At 42.5% G+C, this 21,619-nt stretch overlaps 1 protein-coding gene across 1 annotated transcript in view; it reads left to right on the top strand.

The window, feature by feature from the left end:
- Positions 1 to 21,619, top strand: part of DOCK3 (dedicator of cytokinesis 3) — a 1,382,531-nt gene that overhangs the window by 838,694 nt on the left and 522,218 nt on the right. The window lies entirely within an intron of this gene.

The raw sequence follows: 21,619 nt of genomic DNA, 5'->3' as shown, positions 1-21,619 counted from the left end.
TGAACCAGTGGTTTCCCGTGCTCAGCATTGTCACTTAATTGTCAACACCTGCGCTTGTGACAGTCTGCCACAAGGTGGCGATGTCCGGCTAATTTTTAGAGATGACCACAACAAAAGTTAACTATTTGTTCAATAAACATAAAAAATTACTATTGCCTGCCGCTGAAGCCATTCTCATAGCTTTGAGGGCCTGGAATAGTCTGAATTGTCACACTTGCAGGAGTTTGATGGTTACTAGTCGTGTTGTTGCTATCATTGGCAGCATAGCAGGTGCAATGCGTAGTGCAAGCTTCAGTGGCCTCCAGACGAGAGCCCTGGCACTTGTTTTTTTCAACAAATTAAGCACTGGCCACCCGCTCCACATTTTCCATAAAACGTTCTGGGGTTCTTGATCAGAATGCTAACAGAAACGAACTGTGCTTGCGAAATAACTTGGAAACTCCAATTTCCTGCAACCGACGAAAAATAGCCTGGTGTAAACTCTGTTCTTTAAATAACACACTTATCAGCATGTGTGCCATGACAGAAGGGTTCTCTTGGAGCCTGCATCTGCTATGATTTTAGTTGTGTCACCTTTGTGTTTTTCCCCCCCCTGTCGACATGTGTAAACAGCTCGGGGATGGCAGAGGTTGTCAGGAGAAGGCGAGAACTGGTTAGAGTAGAGCGCGCTGACATGCTTCGATGACGCTGTTGCACTGTGGGAACGCTTTGACACGAGCTGTGAGCCCCCAGCGGTCCCAGTCATGTCTAGCTTCCACTAATAGCGTCAGGTCGCCCCATCGCATTGAGGAGGTTCTCATCAGTGTTGAAGCTGTAAAGTTGTCATACATCGCAGGCGATCAGGTCTCCAGGTAGGATGAGGTCAGCTGCTTGTGGCTGGTGATTCCACTGCAGTCACTGGAGGTGAACAATGTTTGGAAGATGAGGACGTTTGTAGGGAGCGTGAATCCACTGATTGATTTTGAATGTTTAAGAGTGAAGATAATTACAAAGCGAGAGTAGTCCTTCAAGTGAGGGTAAGTTGAGCAGCATGGGTCGTACATGAGAAGACAATGGATGTCAGGAGGTCGGTGACTGCTAAGCAGGACATTATTTTATTCATTTTTTTAACTCCAGACCGACTGTGGGTGTCTCCAGGCCTAGATGCAATCAAAAGCTCCATGATGTTTGTCAATATTTGAAAACTACTAATAACGAGCTTGATGTGCATTGCCAATGTTTATATTTGACCTTAAGTAAAAAGAGAAAACAATCAGCATAAGCAGCAAAAGTAGCAGAGTTCCTATATTTTAAAGGAGAGTTTGCAAGCATACACTCAAACTTTCTTGCCCACTCTACTGCCATTTTTGACACATAAGAATTGAGGACAAGAGATCTGGCCTTTTCTGTCCGCTATCATGTAATGCCCTCTAAACATTGCCACATCAACCTGTTTTATTTCCCCCAAAGCACAGTTGAAGTGAATCCTTTTCAACCATAACAGCAAGACAAGTGTTGCTTGTGATGTCTGAGTTTTCATTGATATCGGCAAATACCATGTTACCCGTATCCTCTATCCTTGTACCCTTTTCATCTGTTCTCCTTGTGATCTAGTTTTACAGTATTCTACACCTTTATGTCATTTGACCACTCAGATAACATCAGAATTTTTATGGACTTATATACACCCCCATTTCCAACCTGAAATTACACCTGGGTCTTATGGACTTGTTTACACCCCCCATATCCAACCTAAAATTGCACCTTGGTCCTGGTCTACTTTGACCATTGACTAGCATTTGCACTTTGTGCTTTTTGCTGCTATTTCTACTTAAAAGTTTAAAAATGAATATCTCAGTTCCCCTTATTTTTGTCATTTTGGTGTAATTTTGTTTAATAAAATGTATTCTATTTTTCTACTTTAGTGTGGGATTTCTATTGTTTTTCATTTTGACTGTATTACTGTTTTCATACTGTATAAATACTTTGCACATTGCCTTAAATTAAGCATGTGTGCGCTGTACTACAGCTACCAGGGCTGCATTACGGAAGAGCCCTGGGGGCGCAACAGGTTTTAGCTCACTCTTTGTGCGCCCCCTGGGCACTTTGGTATTACAGAAGGGTGTTCCTTTATTTGCATGGGGGTGTGGCCCAATGCAAATGAGGAAATATCTTTGCATTGATGCCTGTGCCGTATTATAGATACTGTGTTTATCTTAAAGGAGAGTGATCCAATTTAGGACCTAGGGGGCTGGGATCAATACGTACTATATATATATCTGGAGACACCCCCTGTACCATCAATCATTGATCACGCATTCCATTCAATCACTCCCGTAATGTCACTCATGTTTTTCGGAGCTCTGCAACATTTGGCCAGGAGTCATCGTTAACTTCAAAGAGCACAAATCAATTTATGCAATATTGGTGATGTGAACAATGACATCACCCACAAATAGTTAAAATGCTCCGACCACCACAGGAAATTAGTACCTTTTGGACTATTGAGAAGAGGGTCATAATAAGCTAAAAAACCCCATGCACTAATCGTAGGACACTGCTTCTATTGTTTCATGTCTTCTTGTTTTGATTGCTTAAAAAACATGTTTAATTATTTCTCAATGTAATACACTAGTTTCTTTATATTTGTTCTTTGATCTGTTCAATCACATTGTATGCACATGTGTCTGTGGTTGATGGCATTATGTGTATATTCTTGTTATATTTATATGTATGCCATTGTCTGTATGCTTATCAATGAAGAAGACGAATATTGGATGACACATGCACTGCACTCCATTGTGTTCCTTTCAATATTTGGGAACACGGTTAGATCTGTGAATGTGACATACTGTATATACAGTGTACAGTTTGTATGATTTATAAAATTCATCAGTAGTCATTAACTGACGCTCAGAGAAATAATGGTGAGGCGTTTTTCTCTGTTATCTTTTTTAAGATTGATGGTAAAGGGGTATCTCCAGATATATAGTATTATAGATGCCGACGCAGAGGCAAAGAAGTTATCAGGAGGCGCACCGACAGCGCACCACCTAAAAGGTGGTTCACTGTCAGTGTGCACCCTGATAAAAGCCCTATGGAGGGGGGGGGGCCCACCAGACATCCTCTTTTGGCAGGTGCAACCATTCACTGCACCCGCCTGCAAGGAGATCTCTCGCCCCTCTTAAAAGTGCAGGCAGCTTTCCGCCCGCACAGAGAAACATGGGCAGCACGGGTTCATGGCTGCCCTGGGGGCAGCGTATTCAATGTAATAGGGCGCACTTTTCCTGGTTGAGTCTGGCGCACCTATTTAAAGGTGCACTGTGGCGCAAACAGGGAAAGTGCGCCCTATTCATAATACCACCCCAGGTGGTTGAGCTCAGGTTAGTTTAGTGCCAGCCTTTGTGTTTGGGGACTCCCTGTCCTACTCCCAAACCTGGGACTGGAAAGTTCTTCTCCTTTCTGTCAAGACTCCAAATTTAATGGGGATGACAAAAGGCAAGGTAAGCCTGATGTCAGATTCATTTCTGTGTGCAGGATGCAAAGCCATTTGAACTGTAAGTGGGGCTGGGTACAGCCCCTCACCAGTTACCCTTCCCAGATTAGGTCTCAAGAAGTTACAGGAAATTATGATAATTGATTTATTCTGGTTTATAGTAGATTCCTTTAAATACCTTAACTTGCATTAGGTTACAGGACAAGAGTACTATGATCACATCATTCTGAAAAAACATAAAGGACATTATTAGAATGACTCGAGTTTGCATTGTATAAATTAAATAATCTAAATGTTTTATTGAATTGCATGTTACTTTGTTTTGCTTCCTCTATTATGACAGTCACTTTATCACTAAACGTGAACCCTGTCATTACCCTTCTATATTGATTATGTATTGAGGTTCCCAGATTATTTTGCATCGCATGTATCGCAGAGCGATGACAATGGTTAATTTTCTCTGCATTATATTAACGATGAGTACTCTGAATACTTGACCTGCATTAGATAGCACAAGCTTACTCCAAGCATTTTACATTTTACTGTAATTTGGAAGAAAAAAATGTGACCTATTTTTCCTGCTTTACATTACAATAGATTACACTGATTAATTTATCCCTACAACAAAATACAGATTGCACTAATAGCTTCACCCAGCATCAGATAACAGACTGCTAGGATGTTTTAGTCAAAAACATCAAAGCAGCAACTCTGGCAGTAGCAGTGCGCCCATCGTTCATGCACACGACTTGTTCAGAATGCACAGCAGCACTTCTGTGCAGCTCTTTGTCATAGTCCTTGCTAGGTCTTGTCCCACAGAGCAGTAAATCCAGGTTAAATTTAGAAGTTCTCTCTCTCACTAAACCATGTCGGTGCAAAACCACCCTTTACCCCTTTGCTAAACTTCAACTGACCCCAAGCCAAGCTTTCATAGTCACCCTGGTGCTCTACTTTTAAATCCAGCTCCAGAGTATACTTTGGCTTATCCTTTTACAATAACAGACTGGAAGCAAAGCAGAGCAGTGTGCCACGAGCAAGAAACACCAGACTTGTACATCACCCTCCTGCCTTCACATTGACTTGGACATTTTCCTCTTTTCCTCAAGCGGCTTTCCCTTATCTCTGTGAGGCTGCTGCATCCATCTGGGTTTTAACTTTCTTCAATCCCATCAGAAAAAAAGCATAAACGTAAATCTCTGCTCACTTCTTAATACAGCTTTTGTACGAGAAAATAAATCTTTCAGAATAGACTTTAATCATGTTAATTTAATCCCAGCGTTACTTTCTTAAACTTCACACTCCGTTTATTCTGCTAAAACCCGGCAAAATGTAAAGAGCTGCATCACATTGCATAGCTGAGCACTATGTTCCAAAGTATGATATAGACATCTGAGGCTGAGGGGCACACAGAAAGGTGCATGCAAATGCCTATGGTTCTTCATGGTTTAATAATTAAATTACATGGTAAAACGGTGTTATTCCATGCTTCAACACCGTGAACTATGAACCCCTATTTGATATCGTAATGTTCCGCATGGAATTTGATACCTTCTTTCTACAGGGGTTTTAATCATACCTGGATAACAGAACCCAGATGATCTAGGTATACCACTGTATAGCTGAGCCCACCGTATCTCAGTTGGCGACCCCGCAGAATTCCACTCTCATGAAGGTGATTTTCAACTTGTAAATGGAAACCTCTGGAGTCATCTGGACTGATAAAGACTCCACCAGTACACAAACAACAGTCAATGCTGTCTGGAATTCACATGTAGCCTTAACCATTAGTTTCCTGATGAGCAAACCTTCTATGAGTCACGTGCAGATGACTGAGACCCACCTCAAACTGAATCCATCCAGGAATATGTGGTCATCTCCTGTAACCGGAAACAACAACAAATACAGGACTGGCTCACCAGGATTGTATGCAATACTGTTTTTAGGTCGGGCATTCAAGACCTCTTCTATATACTTTAGTATATACTTATATGTGTATGTACTTTGTGGGCTCTGGAGATTAGCCCTAGGATTTGTCTTCCGCTTAGGGACTTTTTTTATTCTGTTCAACTGCCTCTATTTAACTGTCTTGATAGAAAACTTCCTTACAAATCCGAGATTATCTATTCAAGCGACAATCTTCTCAGAACCCATGCTCTCACCCATTACTCGCATACTATTTAAACCCTTCACTTAAAACTAGAATAAACTCTACGTACTCACAACTGTTTGATCTAAGGGAGCCAGATATCAGCCATCTAGCTAGTAAATGGAGTCAGAAATTTGGATTGTTTACCGACGCATCCAAAATCACACTCGTATTAGACACTCTGGAGAGCTCTGTACACTCTGTTAATCTTAAATTGCAACAGTTTCAAACAATATGTATGTTATATTATACACTGAAGAAAATCTGTGGGTGGCGACAACCTCTACGAAGATCTACTATTGGGGGTGGGGATAGGACATGCTGCTCTAAATGTGGTACGAGGGCAGCAGATATTCTTCATATGTTTCATACGTGCTCTAGACAACGACTTCTGGGAGAGGGTTACGTTCTGGTCAATGTTTGGGGTCGGATTTGTCTTTTTCTTCTAAGGAGTTCATTCTTGGGTTTAAGAAGCATGATAATAATGCTATGATGCACTTTTTCACTATTCTATTAGCTACTGGACGCCTTTGCATTTCGAGGGGGTGGATTAGTCCTAAACCTCCTACTTTATCAGAACTGCTCCCTCTTTTGTCAGATATTTATGAAAAAGAGCGTGCATTGGCGAAAACAAGAAAAATTCACTCAATGCAAAGATTTGAACGAATATGGAAACACTTTAAGTACTAATAAGGGTATTTAGTACATATCCATAGGTTTTATGTTTGCATTTAAATGTATTTGTACTCTTGCCTATATATATTTAATTTGGTGGCATTCTTTTGTATTGCTTTTGTTTCGCTCTGCTTGTCTCTTATATTTGAATACAATGTACCTTTCGTCAAGAAAATTAAAATAAAAATAAATTAATAAATACAATGTCCAGTAGAGGTCAGTAAAATACAAGAATTGCTTCCTGCTTGTTCAACCGCCTGTATTTAACGTTCTTGATAAAAAACGATGAGTGGAGGTCAGTAAAATACCAGAATTGCTTTCTGTTGAGGGACTTTCTTTTTCTGGCAACTGCCTCTATTTAACTTTCTTGATTGAAAATGACCAGCAGAGGTCACAATTCACATGCTTCCCACAGAAAGCAGGCCTCATACCTCCTATCTCAGCCATGGCCATTTTCTTACTGAGATCCCTGAGGCCCATCTTAATCCTATGGAAGAAATCAGTAAGCTGTGGCTCACCTCATTCAGTACATTAAATTGCACACACGATACTCCGACTTTCAGTGCCTTCATCACCATCATGAACCTGCTGCACCATGTTTGAGGCTATCCTGGTTAGCAAGATTAGGACCTCCGGCAGTGTGTGTACAATATGTAGTTGTGCAAGCAGCAGTTGACAGGAAATCTGAAAATGTGGTTCTGTGGGACCCACGTGCAGTTTGTGGTGGTGTTTCCTGCCCCACTTCTGGGTTCTGTTTCCAGGCTCCTTGCTGGTCAGGCAGGACTTATGAACAATATTAGATCTGATCTGAAGAGCAGTGAATCACAATTCTTTTCAAGACTCCTGGGGGTTGTTTAGTACTTCTAAAAAAAACACCCAGTACAGTTCCGGTTAGCAAACTATAAAGTAATTAGTTGTTACTGCTCAATTGTTAAAAGAAATTATTTTCATCAATAACCACATCAAATATACATCCCACACTGGTCAAAATTAATGTTTATACACAACTTAAAAGATTAGATACATTTAGGAAAAATGTGTGAAAAGGCTAGAAAGCACCTCACGTGAAAAAGACGTTATCATCATCGGTCACTTTCTAGCCACAACAAAAAAGTACAAAAAGCAGAGAGGTGTGTGTGAGAATTCTTTAAAGGTGAAAAAGTCAAACAACATAAGTAAGTGTGTGACAGAAACACTGAAATTCTGTAGCTCTCTCAGGGCCAGATGTAGGTAATTCTATTTTACCACTTCCTAAATACCGAATCATACCGATTTGGTATTTAAGAAGTGGTAAAATAGAGGGGGGGGGATGTAGATAATACAGACACGGTAAATACCGAATCGTTAAGATTCGGTATTTACCGATTCTGTAAATACTGATTCGGTAATGCCCATTGATTCCTATGGGCATTGAAGCCCATAGGAATCAATGGGCATTACCAAATCAGTATTTACAGAATCGGTAAATACCGATTTTAGCAAGGGTGTAGGGGGTGTCACTTTGACACCCTCTAGCACCCCAAATACAGGCATGTGTGCCATGTGGCACACAGACATGCCCTAAGGGCATGTCTGTCTGTCACATGGCATAGGTGTGCATGCACACATGTGCATGCACACCTGGATTCGGTATTTTACCATCCAATTGGATTGGGTGGTAAAATACCGATTCTGAAAGGCCTTTGGGACTCAGAAGAGTCCCACCTACATCTGGAAATTACCGAATCGGTAAAAATACCGATTCGCTATTTTACATATTCGGTAAATTTACCGATTCGGTAATTTTACCGAATCTGTAAAATGATGCCCCTACATCTCAATCACCAAATACCGGTCAGTAACGGCCGAATTCGGCCGTTACCGACCGGTATTTGGCCTCCTACATCTGGCCCTCAGTGTTTTCTCAACCCCAACCGAGAGAGTGGATCTTCATGTGTTAAAAGATTCCATTGAATGGAATAGAATAGGTTTCTGATCCTGTTTGTCCTCTTTGATGCAATCTTCACCTTATATTTTGCATTCAGTCAAATCAGGTACACCACCTAGGTAGAGAGGTCGTTCCTTACCAGCAGCCCTGTGGGTTTGCGCACGTGAGGTGCTTTCTAGCCCTTTCACACATTTTTCCTAAATTTATCTCATCTTTTGAGCTGTGCATACACATTTTTTTTAAATTGAGCAGTAACGACTAATTAGTTCATGGATTGCTAACCAGAATTGTACTGGGAGGTTTTTTTTAGAAGTACTAAACAACCCCCAGGAGTCTTGAAAAGAATTGTGATTCACTGCTCTTCGGGTCAGAGCTAATATTGTTTATAATTGATTTAGTGGGGGGCGGTCTGACTCCTTATTTCCCCCTTTTGCTCCCATTGTGAATGTGGCCAGGCATGACTGTCAGATTCCTTTCTCATCAGTGGCGAAGATGGTCTCCAAGTCTTCCCCACTGTATTTTCATGCCTAAATTCACACCAGTGCCCGAGGAGGATCCATCCTCGCATCTCTGACACCTCTCTGAGGACCACATTTACAAGGAGTTAACACCACCAGAATGTCACGTTTTCCAGTGTTCTGGTGGCGTTAAGTCTTTTGCCTTATTTACAAGGTGGCATTAAGCCACATAACGTGGCTTAATGCTGCCTTGTAAATAATTCCTCTATTCAAGCAGCACTTAGTGTGAAAGGGGCGTGCAATGTGTTTTGCAGAGGACATTTCACTGCAACACTCCTTGCTTTTGCCACTGCCCCATATGTACAAGACATGGGGCAGCACCAAAAATATCATCAGGGAATATCTGGTCTTAAGCAGGTGATACGAGGAGAAATGTCGTATTTTGCACTTTCCATGTGTGCTGCATTCTGCAGCACACATAGAAACAGCAAATCGCCTATAAAGATTGTTTGTGTCCAGGAAGGTGTTCCTTCCTGCCCATAAACAATCACCCCTGCAGCATAGGCATCCTTGCAACATGGCGCATGGGTGACAGTACTGGGACTAGGCAGCTTGTTTAGCAATAGCGATAGGGGAAACAAAGGAGTGTGCCTCATTCTTGTACATACGGCGCCTCCCAGCGTTTTGAAACTGAGGGAGTGCGGCGTTAGCAATTTTGGTGGAACACCGCTCTCCGCCAGTTTCTAGTAAATATGTCTCTTATTCTTCTTGTGGGCGCCTAAGACTGACATTCTGAAACACAGCTCACATCAAGGTTGCCGGCAGTGCTTACTTGGCTCATTTGATAAGCTAATTCACCAAATGATAGTTGGCAAGCGTTTTTAAAGAATGCCACTCACGTCCTAAATAGATTATCCCTGTTGAAATTGGACAGATGTAGCATTCCCTCTTTTGTTTTTTTGTTACATTGTTTTGGTTTTCCTTTCTCTAGTGGTCGCCTGCACACAACCGAAGAGCCCCTGATGTTATCAATTCCCGGGGGCTCATTGAGTGAAGTGGCATGAGAAAGAGGAGTGCGAACACAATTTTAGAATACATTTCCCTTTTGTTTGATATGTGCACAAGATCCAGCAATGTAACTGTTTACCAAACAATTAGAAGCAAACTAGAGTCCCCATAACATTACTAGTGGTTGAACTGTTGACTTTAACTGAACTCCCTTAAGGACAACCTACGAATGTAAATGTTCTTGACCTACTTTCCCTCCTTCCTTTAGAGATAGTTGGATATTACAGATTATATTTTCAAACTCTGCCTCATTATGCATTTCTGATTTTATTATGTATATATAAGTTACTATCAAATGACAATATTAAATTGGTAGGCCGTTAGAGCAACATCCTGCCCAGGTCACTCAAGCCACAAGAAGCATTTCATGAACTACAATTCACCAAAATGCCAGGAATAGCGGAAGTGACATCACACGTCCTGTGAATTTCAATTTCACTCACACACACATGCTTACACATACACACATTCCACAATTACACATACTCGCTCCTGCATAAGCTAACTCACCCGCAAACACTCACACAAGATTTATTTAAAGTATTTTTTTACCTACCTCAATTGCTAGGGAAGGCCATATTCCAGCTAATTGTACTCCGTTTTTATTACGCTAATAGTGAAACTTTATTCACTATTTTTTTTATCTCATTCCAACACCTAACTATAAAGTAACTGTAACCTTTGTTTTTACTAAAAGCACTTTGTCATACTACTCGTTGGATCTGACTCAACCTACTTCGTGTGCAGATGTGCTCCTTGTGAAAGAGAAGAATACTGTTTCACAGGAAAGTCAGCTGGGGCTAAAGTGGGCTGGCCCATTGCTCCATGCTGTATGGTGTAGGAGGTGCAAGAAATATGTAAATGACACTACAACTGGTCAACGGATGAAGAGGACTTGCAAAAAGGCCTGTATCAACATATATATAATTTTAGTAAACTCAAAAGGTCAAACTTAAAAAGTAAGAGCAGTGAAAAATGGCCAATACAGGCCAGTCAGCCTGACATCAGTGATAGGTAAATTAATGGAAGGATTCCTAGCGTGAGAAATAGTCATACATATTGAGAGAGGTGGTTTACAGGGCCCTTAACTTTGTGATTTTATGATGGGAAAGTAACGTCAGTCAAATCTAATTGAATTTTAGATATGCTGACTATGGGAACAGATCAAGATGGAGTGATTGATATGGTGAAAATGGAAATCAGTAACAGCTTTGATGCTGTTCTAGACAGAAGGGTGAAATAAGTGGTACCAAGTACAACAGATAATGGAGGGTTCAGCTGCCAAGAGGCATGATGGAGGCACAATCAGTGACGTAAGCCTAAATGGATTGAGACAAAAGCCTACTGTCTAACCTCTGGCAAGCAGTGTGACAGTGAAGGCAATAGGTAGCAAGAATGAAAAGCAGGCTGTCAATGCCTCGACAGAGCGGGTCCCTGATCTGCTGCCAAATTCTATACTACGCTGTGTTCATTGCTTTCCGCATACCATGTTCTGTATCCAGCCGTTTCCTACTGACTCTCTAATTTTCCAAAGAAGTTTGGGGGTGGACAGATTTATTTTCGATTTCCAAATGCTTTGTTCTTTCATTCCCTCTTTGGTCTCTACCTTTTAATACCTACTGTCCACCTCTCTCAGCCCTTCTTGTCTTCCCTTTATTTGTCCAACACTATCCTTACCCTCTACATTTCTGTTTTTTCCATTTTCTGCACTCTTCCCTCTTCTCAGACTCACTATGTCTCTCTCTTTTCCTTAATAAGCCTAATGCTGTTATCCCTCTGTTTGCTTTTCATCATAACTTCACCCCACACTCTTTTAATTACCAGATGTTTTATCCCCTCTCTCTTTGTCCTTCCTCCATCTTTCTCACCAATATCCCCCCTTTTACCATTGAAGTCTGTCCCTCTTTTGCCCATCCACTTCGCCTACCTTCCTTCTCCATCTTTTTCCCTTCTTCTCTTTCTACCCTTGCTCTGCTTCTCTCCTTTTCCATCACCGCTGTTCCTCCACTCGCCCTCGCCCTCTTACTCTCGTGGGAGTAAAGGCAGAGGTGGAACAGATGCCGAAGTCTATTTGAGAAACACAAAGCGTCTCCCTGAGTGCTTGTTTACCATGCTGCTCATTGCACGCCTCTCCCTCTCTCGGAAAACGAGATTGAATTATTTCTCTGCTCTGTGATCACCACAGCATACTGTATCAGCATGGTGGCGTATGGCGCACAGAATCTATTATCTCATTTTCAAACCCCAGTAAATGGTGCCCCAGCTGCTGGCCAAAAAAGCCTACGAGGTCTGTGCTCCCCCAGAATTCCCTATTTTAGCAAATATAGTCTTGGAGAGGTGTTTTTTTGTACAACCTTTGACCTTTCTTTGCCCCAAATTGACCTCTGTAGTACCCTGTAATGAAAGCACTCTATCTAATGGCGTTCTCTAAATTGGCCCCTGCGTGTCCGGTGTGCAGGCCTCACAAGGGCTTGCAGAGCCTATTGTAGAGATGCATGGGCAACCATTCACCCAAAAAAAGTTACTCCACCTGTACTGCACCTTTAAGTGTTGCGTCCCCGGCATGCCTAGGCTTTTGTACAAAATATGGGACCTTAAACAAGTTTATGTCCGATTTATTATTGTGTACAAAAAAATGACCAGTTATGTTAAAGAATATTTGCATGCTATTTTAAATTAATTCTGTTTTTATTTGTTAAATGCAAATTAAAGACCCGATTTAGAGTTTGGCGTTCATGGCGCTCTGTCGCAAAGTTGACAGAGGACCCTGTCAGCCAAACCCTTGGTCTACAGATGGGCGAACCATAATATTTCCATCAACGGAGCTTCCATTGACCCCTCCTCCAATGGCCCGACGGAGTAGGCACTGTGGGAGGAAGGACTTAACTCCATGGCCTTATCTGGAGTGGACTGTGTAATGTCTTTTTTCCCCTGTCCACCCCCATCAGGAATAAAACTCATTATTTTCTTTTTTCTGAAACAAACCCCCTAGGAGTTGGTTTCAGAAAAACTAAAACATTTGAAAAGTTTGATGAATGGGTGTCAAAACTAACAGCGGTCACCCACCAACATTTTTGTGCACTGGAAGGAACTGCCATGACAATGGTTCCTTTCAATGTACAGAGCTGACAGCTGAGTCGGCGGCCATCTCTAAATTTGATGACCGTAGTCTTTCATGGTGGCAACATAATGTCCTTCACCATTAAACTTTAAATCTAGCCCTAAGTGTTATCCTAAATAGAAGCTCAATACATTTACCCTTCTTTTCGAATATTTCTTTTGTGATTATTACACAGTAGTACTCAGGGCACAAGTCCTATAAAAAGAAGTGGCGGGACTGACAATATGCAAAGGACCTCATGACGTCACGTGCTGAACGTGTCCTGGTGTCTGAAAATTACACGAGACACGTTCAGCATATTTCTGTGGGGCCCAGCTTCTTGGCAGGGGGAACGGCGTCCACCCTGTGAAAAGAGTGGGGGGGATGCCGTGTATCTGCGTGTACCCCAGACTCCAGCCCTGGTAGTACTCAATCTGTAACTCGAGGGACCCTAAAATGTTGCTCACCAGATGATCTAAACCTCGATCTATTTTGCCATTGTTGCACCGGACGAGCGCCTCTTTTATTTTGAAGGGAGATTGAGAAGGGTTTGTTGACTGGTTGTCCTTATTGTTGCTATTTCCCTGACATTTGTTCCTCAGGTCTGAAGTATTATGGCTAGATTCCCTTTGAATGACAGGTTCATTCTCTGAAAGGGAGCTGCAGTCGTCCTGCTAAAGTGCCCACTGGAGTCAAGAGCAGGTGGCATCAAGTGGTTGCTGAGGAGCAGAGTTCCTTGGCAAGGGCAAATGAGAGAAAACTTCTACTCAGACCAAACCCTGCCACTGTACTGCAGGGGCATAGCTAGACCTTTCACCACCCGTGGCGATCCCTGCGTTTGCCGCCCCACTGCAGCCACATGTAAGAACAGGGAGATGGGGTGCTGGCCATTTCTGCATTTACTGCCCCGCGACGACTGCAGGTAAGAGCGGGGAGGCCCAAAACTACTACCCCCCTACTACGCCACTGCTGTCCTGCCAGTTCTTGTTCTCTGCTATCTGATCAAGTAGTGGAATCCATGGGCTAAATGAACCACCCTCATCACAAAAAAGGCTGACCACAGTAACGTTTTTTAACCCTGTGAATTCTGGCCCAAACTGTCAAATTAACATCCTAAATTGTGCTTACTAAACCATTTTAAAGTTAAGTGCATTTACTGGGAAATGTATGGAAAACAAAATAGTGTGTTTGGTGGAGCCTTATGGAAAACTGTAAAAGTGTGACAGTAGGACATTATGAAAACGTTTAAAGTGTGCCTGCTGTGGGCTAATCCGGGCAACCTGAAATTGGCAGACTGTGTATATTGTTGGCATTGTGGAAAGCTGCAAAATAAACTGGAGAAGTAAGGAAAATTAAAAAGTAATATCTTGGACATTTTGGAAGACTGCTAAGTTTGCTTGCTGGGTGTTACAGCAAACTGAATAGTGTTAGCTGGTTATGTACAGAAATGTATGTGAGGTAATTGAAACAAAGTGATACATTTAAAAATGTTAAGTGATGCAATGGGAAACAACACGTGCATTTGGTTTGTCCCCTTGCTTCTTTTTCGTTTGGGACCCTGCAATTGCTGCTTCTGCCAAGGACGGGGTTAGAAGTGTCCAATTGGCATGGCTACATGTCAAGACCTGAGGCTGACACTGGAGAATTATAACTTATTAAACACGAGCCAGTGAAAGTGCTGTTCACCTTGACGGCAGGATCTACGTAATTTGTGGAACGGTTCAGCAATGTATTCCACATGTCAACAGTTTGCAAAGCATCACTCACCGCAGACAGCTCCGATAGAGAACCTGTAATGAAAAAAAATAATTTGGATCACTCAATGGTTGAAACTGCCACTGGATTTCCCAATGGTGCTATTAAGGAATTTGCAACGTTCGCATGTTGAGGGAACTGTGGAAATTATAGGAGTACAGCATGCTAAAGGTATACTATGGAAGCTTGTAAAGTGACAGGACATTATGGAAAATAGCTAAGTGTGTTAAGACCTTGGTTTAAAGCGGTCATTCACCCAGCCCACATTTTACAGTGTTATTTTCCTAATGTTCTTCAAACTGCAGTATCTGCTATGCACCTACCCAAAACATTTTGGGAGACAATCACAACCCCCTGTAAAGATGCCTTCATATCCTACCACATTTTTATTAATATTAGTTTAAATTGGGAAGGTTAAATTCACTGGGCCTCACTTACTATATTTTGATGCATATCTGTGCAGCAAGCCCTCCTGCTACGTTGCCGTGCATCATAATTAAAGGCCAGGAATGTGCCATGTCTACAAGATATGGTGTATTCCTGTTCTTCTCCCCTGCACTGGTGCACAACAATACAGACACACTTGCCTCATGTTTCAGGGTTGTCTGCATTGTGGGGAGGATTGTATTTGTCCAGGAAGGGATACCTTCCTACTCCAAAAACAATAATCGCTGGTATATTCTACGTCCATTGTGTGCTAGAAAGAAGAAAAGACGAGGAGAAATAAAAGTATTTCTCCTGGATTCTGACGCATTGCGAGCTTTACAAAATGTTTTAAATCTGGGAATGTGTCATGTTCCAAGCATGTTGTGTGGGATACCTACAGCAACACCCATGGGATGCTCCTTTCATGCAGAGCAATGCGTCAAAGCGGCCCATATTTACAAGGTCATGAAAAGCCATGTAGGGTGACTTTACGTGGCTTTGTAAATATGGACAAGCCCATTGCACTGCCGGCGCATCAAAAAAAGTGATGCACGTGCGGCGCAATGGACTGGTAAATGAGGCCCACTATATTTAATAGCTGTTCCTTAAGAAGAACTGGAATAGGAAAAGAAAGAAGAAGAATATCAATCCTATCCTAGGAAGAAAGCTCTTTCCTTGTACCTCTTGGGGATCCAAAGATATTGGAGTCGACGCCTCACTCACTTTATTGTGACATACTTCATCATCAGAGCCTATCCACATCCTGGTAGGGTGGTACGACCAGGACGGACTCACCCCAAGATTGAATGGGAGTTCTTAGATTAAATCCGACTGGATAAGCAGGGATCCAGAAGAGAAATAAAGAGTTAAAAATGCCAACAGATATTCCCAAAGGATTCCTTTATTCATAGGGTACCCAGGGTATGGATACAAAGTTTCTTGGGGTTTTATATTGAATGTAACCATTCAACTAAACCTCCTGTGTGAATGTAAACATGTTTTGGCCCGCGCTAGGAGCCCGTTCGGGGCCTTCGTCAGGGCTATTAAATGTATCCTGTCCCTAATACGCATGCATACCATGTACATACAAGAGGACTAAGTCTCACACCAGTCATGTTCTTCTGTCCTTGAGGGTTACCTGTGAGACAAGCAGGACGAGCCAATCCTGTGAAAAACCCCTGGGGATATCCAGGAAAGCAACCTACAGGACCAAAGCCCAACAGTGAGAGATCCTAAAAGAAGGTCAATTCATGAAGTAATACATAGAAGAAAAAACGCCTAGTCCTTGGGCCTAGCCTCGCCAAAACTGAAAACACATGGAATGTCATAATACCAAACTCCAGAAAAGAAAAGAAAAACAGGACAGAGATAAACTCAAAAGATGAGCAAATGAAGAACGGAAAGAATGAGCAATCCAGTAGTAGGCAACCCCATGCTCAGAAGATGGAGACACCCCAGGAAACATTAGCCAGGGACAGAAAGGATTACTTTGCCTTAGCATCCAAGCCATATCCCACAAATGAGGCCTAACAAAGCCGAAATTGGTTTGGGGTTGCTTGTGTTCCATACTGTATGGGGAAGTTCTGGATGGACTGTTCCCATGAGAAGCAGGTCTGTACTGATACGCAACTAGCGGGGGGTTTTCTAGACTGGCCCAATGTTAATAAAGAAACGGGTTGGAATACTACCGTGAGTGATTGCCAGGTATTACACCATTTGTGTGACTGAGGGAAGCAAAGAAGGCATAAGAGCCTCGGTGCTGCACTCAAAGCAGAACCCTCACAACCTAGAAAATCATACCATTAAAGATTGACCCCCAGAAGATCCAAAAACCACATGGGAAAGCCTAGGTCCAGTCAGCTCACCAGTCAAGAAGCACAGCCTCAACACTAAACTCAAGAGAGAGCAAGGGAAGACCAGAACAAACTTCAGTAACCACCGCCCTGCTCAGAACAAACACAGAAAGTAGCTATGGACACCAAGAAGATTATGAGATGGGATACAAGTCACACTTCTCACAAACCCAGACAGAGAACAGTAGTATTCCCAAATCCAACCCTCACCCCAGGAAAAAGTGGAGGCACTTATCTGTCCAATGGAACAGGACACCGGTGCCATACATGGACTAGAGCCTCATGCCCAGCAGAATGCCAGGTAATAGCAGACTAAACATCAAAACCAGTTCCTACAGCTCGAATACACTCACAGAGAATCAAGGGCACACGTTTCCAGAATAGATGGTATAAGACAATGTGTACGTCCTACGAGCACCAATCCCATCAAGAATCACACAGGCAAGTTCAAATCTAGCCCACACCCTTGGAAAAAAGGGGGGCGCTCACTTATCCCTTAAAAATAAGGTCTCAGTGAGACAAAACAGGTACAGTCTAATAGCGTGAATGTTAGGGAGGGCACATACACAATGCTGTGATCTCAGGGTGGCTGTATCCTTCTCCATTGAAAGAGGTACATTCAATGGTTCAGGAACAATATTCAAAGTGGGGATGTTACCATCAATGCTACATCACTGGACGTATCTGAAAAACCAAAGCATCAGACCAAGAACTAGTGTCATAAATGAGCTACGCCCATTCAGCAAGAGCATGGTAAGAGTGTAGGATGTAGCTGGTGTCGCGTTTTGGAGCACACTGTCACAAACGTAATACTAAAGCACGGTGGGTTAGTGCACTGTCATGTACAGACATACCATTTTTCATTGAATGACTTTGCACAGACATGCAGTTTTTCTGATAAAACTATGTAGCACACAAATCATAATGTGTGGAAGTTACATTTTGTTGTGTAAAAAAAAAAGCAACCTCATACAGGTTTCTATACAACAGTAAGATTATCACATAATTCACCTAACAAAATCCTCACACTTTGCAGTCAGAGAATAAAAAGTAAACACCAGTCTTCTTGTTAAACAAATAAGTAGCAATTTGCCATTAGATAAGTCTGACATTTAACCTCTGTCTTTCAGAGCATAGCAAATATGACAAGATAGAAACAAAACTTAAAATCATCATTCATGATCATTCACTTTCGGAACTCGGGCTGCAGCTTCCTCAGCCTCACTATGTCCAGCACGTATGGGTCCATTGCCTCTGGGAAAAGATTAAATCCAACACCAACACTGTAATGGTTAATTTCAAATAAAAGAAAAATATTGCAAGCATATGCCATGAAAATATAAAGAAAAAAGTAAACTTGCCACGATTTGCTTGGAACAAAAATAGTAAACTTAAAAAAACGTTAATTGATGTTGCTCTTTTACTGTGATGTTTTTAAATAGAAATCTTTACTTTTTTAAAAACTATTTATTACTGTCTTTCCTGGAAGACGACAGGAAGAACCCATCACCCAACCAAGCACCCACATTGTAGGCAGTTACAAGCTAACTTGAACATTGTACATCAGCAATTATAAAGAGGGACAGGAAATACATCTCCATTTATCTGGGCACCTGAATTGATCATAAATAGACATTTTGTAGAAAGTAAACATTTTGTACAGAAATAAAATGAAAAAACACACATTAAAATGCTTTGTCACTGAAGAGAAAATAACTATAAGCAGAGGTGAAAAGTGTGCACAAGCTTTGTGCAGTCTCACAAACTGAATGGTGCCAGTGGGTAAAGTAGACAGACTCATTACCCCATGCTATATGCTGTGTTTGGCTGAAGCAAAATGGGTGTGACAGTGTTTGACCCAGCGGTTTCCAGCTGGTAGGGACGAATCAAAGCCAGTCAGAATCCACTTGTCTCGATAGGAATGGTACTGTACACGTGTCTGATAACCTGTGCTCACCCTTAGGTAGCTTGGCACCGTGCAGTCAGGCTTATCTTCAGGGCCAAGTGTAAACTATTGGCACAAAACCACCCTTGCTACACACTGCATATGCCACAAAAAACTCCACACTGTATGTATAAAACACTTGTCTTTGTACTACACACACTGAAATCAAAATAAGATACGCATTCTATATACACTTTACAGTTATATGCAATAGTCGAACTTTCCCATTCACGAAAAGGTCGAACAGTCACAGGTCTTTGACTATACCTCATGCCCCAGCCCCTCAGTCATTCAACTACACCAGCCAATGATACACGTTGCCTCTGCTGGCGCCCAAACAGTGGAATGCTTGCCCCAAAACTCAGACAAGAAAGTTCTGAATTGATCTTTCGAAGGAGACTTAAAACCTGGTTATTTGGACTGGCTTAATGTCATTTTGCAGCTTGCTTCATAGGTGTTGCCTCAGTATGAAGTTTAGCGCTGGGAGACTTCGGCTGAAGTAACCAGGAACTCTATAAATAACTTTATTATTATTATTTATTATTTGGAGGTTGATGACAGACTCAGCTCCTGGCTCAGGTAAAACCGTTAATACTTCAACACAACTGGCTATAGTCCAAGAACTGACAAGACAAAATGTGTCTACATAAATACAACACAATGAACAAATCATACATAAAGAAGGCTAAACAAATCCACTACTCAATCAGGAGCAGCAAGGCCAGATTCCCAACCAACAAACTCCATAAAATTCAATCAGAATTTTGCAAATCATTGAGCTGTCAAACCTCCAGCCCACTTTCACAAGACTAATGCAATAAACAAGCAATGCAATATCTAAACAAAGCAGACACTCTGCATTCCCCTCGGACACTACACGCTCTGGAGCACAAGCTAGGAAAGGTCCCCTTGGTTGCAAGCACAGGTCCCTCGGACTCTGCAAGCTTTGCCCTCACTCCTCGAACTCCTCATGTCTTGGCACCTCAGGTGGCTGCTGATCTTTATGAACACACTCCTCTGTACAGCATGATGAAGGTGTACATCAGAACGGTCCTTGTCCCAAACAAAGATTACTTCCACCTTTTTCTGTTTCACTGCATGTGGTCCTTATGATCTTTTGCAAACTGTAAGATCATTTGTGTCCGTGGAACAGGAGGCCAGCTAACTGGCCCTTGGAGAGTACTTCGGGACTTAGCTGCAGGCCAGGAAGGTCCAGGCAAAATCCACCAAGTGATAGTCCCCTTCCTGGAGCATGACAAGCTCCAGGCCACCACAAGTCTGCGGATAATCCAGTTGCAGTCCCTCCAGCTCTAATGATTCCTCATGCCGATGTCCCAATGTCGAACCAGCATAGTGCGGTTTCAAATCCAAAAGCGTCTCTAACTGCAGAGGCCAGAGCCCCAGTAGTTATATCCATGATGGCCTTTGAGGATGCAATCAGTGTAGGAGGCCACCTTTGAAATGCACAGGCCCTCTAAATTAGGTCCTATCTACCTTCCTACACCAGGGAGGTTAGATCACTATCTTTAGTGGGGCCAAAACCCTGCCCCTTTGAATGCAAGTGCCAGTTCCACTCCCAAATAACTGTCCCAGAAAGGGCCCTCAGAGTCAGAAGTCTACAGTTTCCCTTGAGCCCCTAGTAAATGGCCTTCAATCAGGAATGCACAGATGTAGCTGTCCCTATAGCACCCAAAAGTGAATTGGAGATAGGCTAACAGGCACACAGATCCATGAGCATTGAAATATACACTTTCCCAAAAGTGGCGTTTCCCTACAGGTAATGTCAGATCGTCTCGCACCACCGAAGAGGATTCGCCATTACAAACTCATTGATATCAAACCCGATATTGCTACTACTCTTCCCATAGGAAATACTGCTCAATAGCCTTTCCATACATTCCCCCATTCTAATCCAATGAGAGAAGCAGGCCTGTCATATCGAACACACCACCCAATGCCATTCATGAGTCTTGCACATAACACACACATGCCCTACCTCTTCCCAACACCACATCCTGTAACCAGGGATAGCTCTAATATAGCAAAAGACATGCAGAACTTTGCCACATAGCTTTTTAAATGCCAAACCGTGTAACAGTAACCTGTGCACCTAGGCCCCACCAGGGCAAATCTGTGACACGATCGATGAGCTATCTCCATGGACGCACAACCAGTACTGCAGGCCGACAGAGGAGCATTCAAGATACATGCCCTGGGTATATGTCTTACCCCTCGACAAGGGACTTACACCTAACTAGAATCGGCCAACCACGTATATGACGAGTATCGCACTTTGGTAATGAATGGCAGTGTGAAATGCTTTCAAAGCCCTATGGGTAGCATCCAGAGCAACCGAAAACTGGGAAGGAGAAAAGCAACGTTTGAGGGAAAGAACCCTAGAAAGGGCATTTTCCAACAGATAGTTCAACAGGTCAATGGATTAAGCCTACTGACTTAATGCTCCTCTAGAGCCCCTTGTGTCTGAAGTATGCATTTTTGGACAACCATAGTCTGGGGAGGTACTAAAGCTGCTTCCAGAGCCAGATCTAATTAAAAAGGGAGGCAATAACCCTTTCTTTCAAAGAATTGGCCTCCAACACAACACATACAGCAGGTACACACCAGACCGAAGTGTAGCAGGAAGGACATAGTAGAGGATCCACACCAAGTCCCTAAGCCTTGAAGGAAATCCACATTCCTTGATGGAGTCTCTCAGTGATACAAAACAGAGGAACCCAGCAAGGAACTACGGAAGGACAGTTCAAACACCAGAACAAGCACCAAGCAGGTC

Source organism: Lissotriton helveticus, chromosome 9, assembly GCF_964261635.1.
Source record: "Lissotriton helveticus chromosome 9, aLisHel1.1, whole genome shotgun sequence".
Lineage (NCBI taxonomy): Eukaryota > Metazoa > Chordata > Amphibia > Caudata > Salamandridae > Lissotriton > Lissotriton helveticus.
The sequence above is the reverse complement of the archived record's forward strand: the minus strand, read 5'-3'. Positions and strand labels throughout refer to the sequence as shown.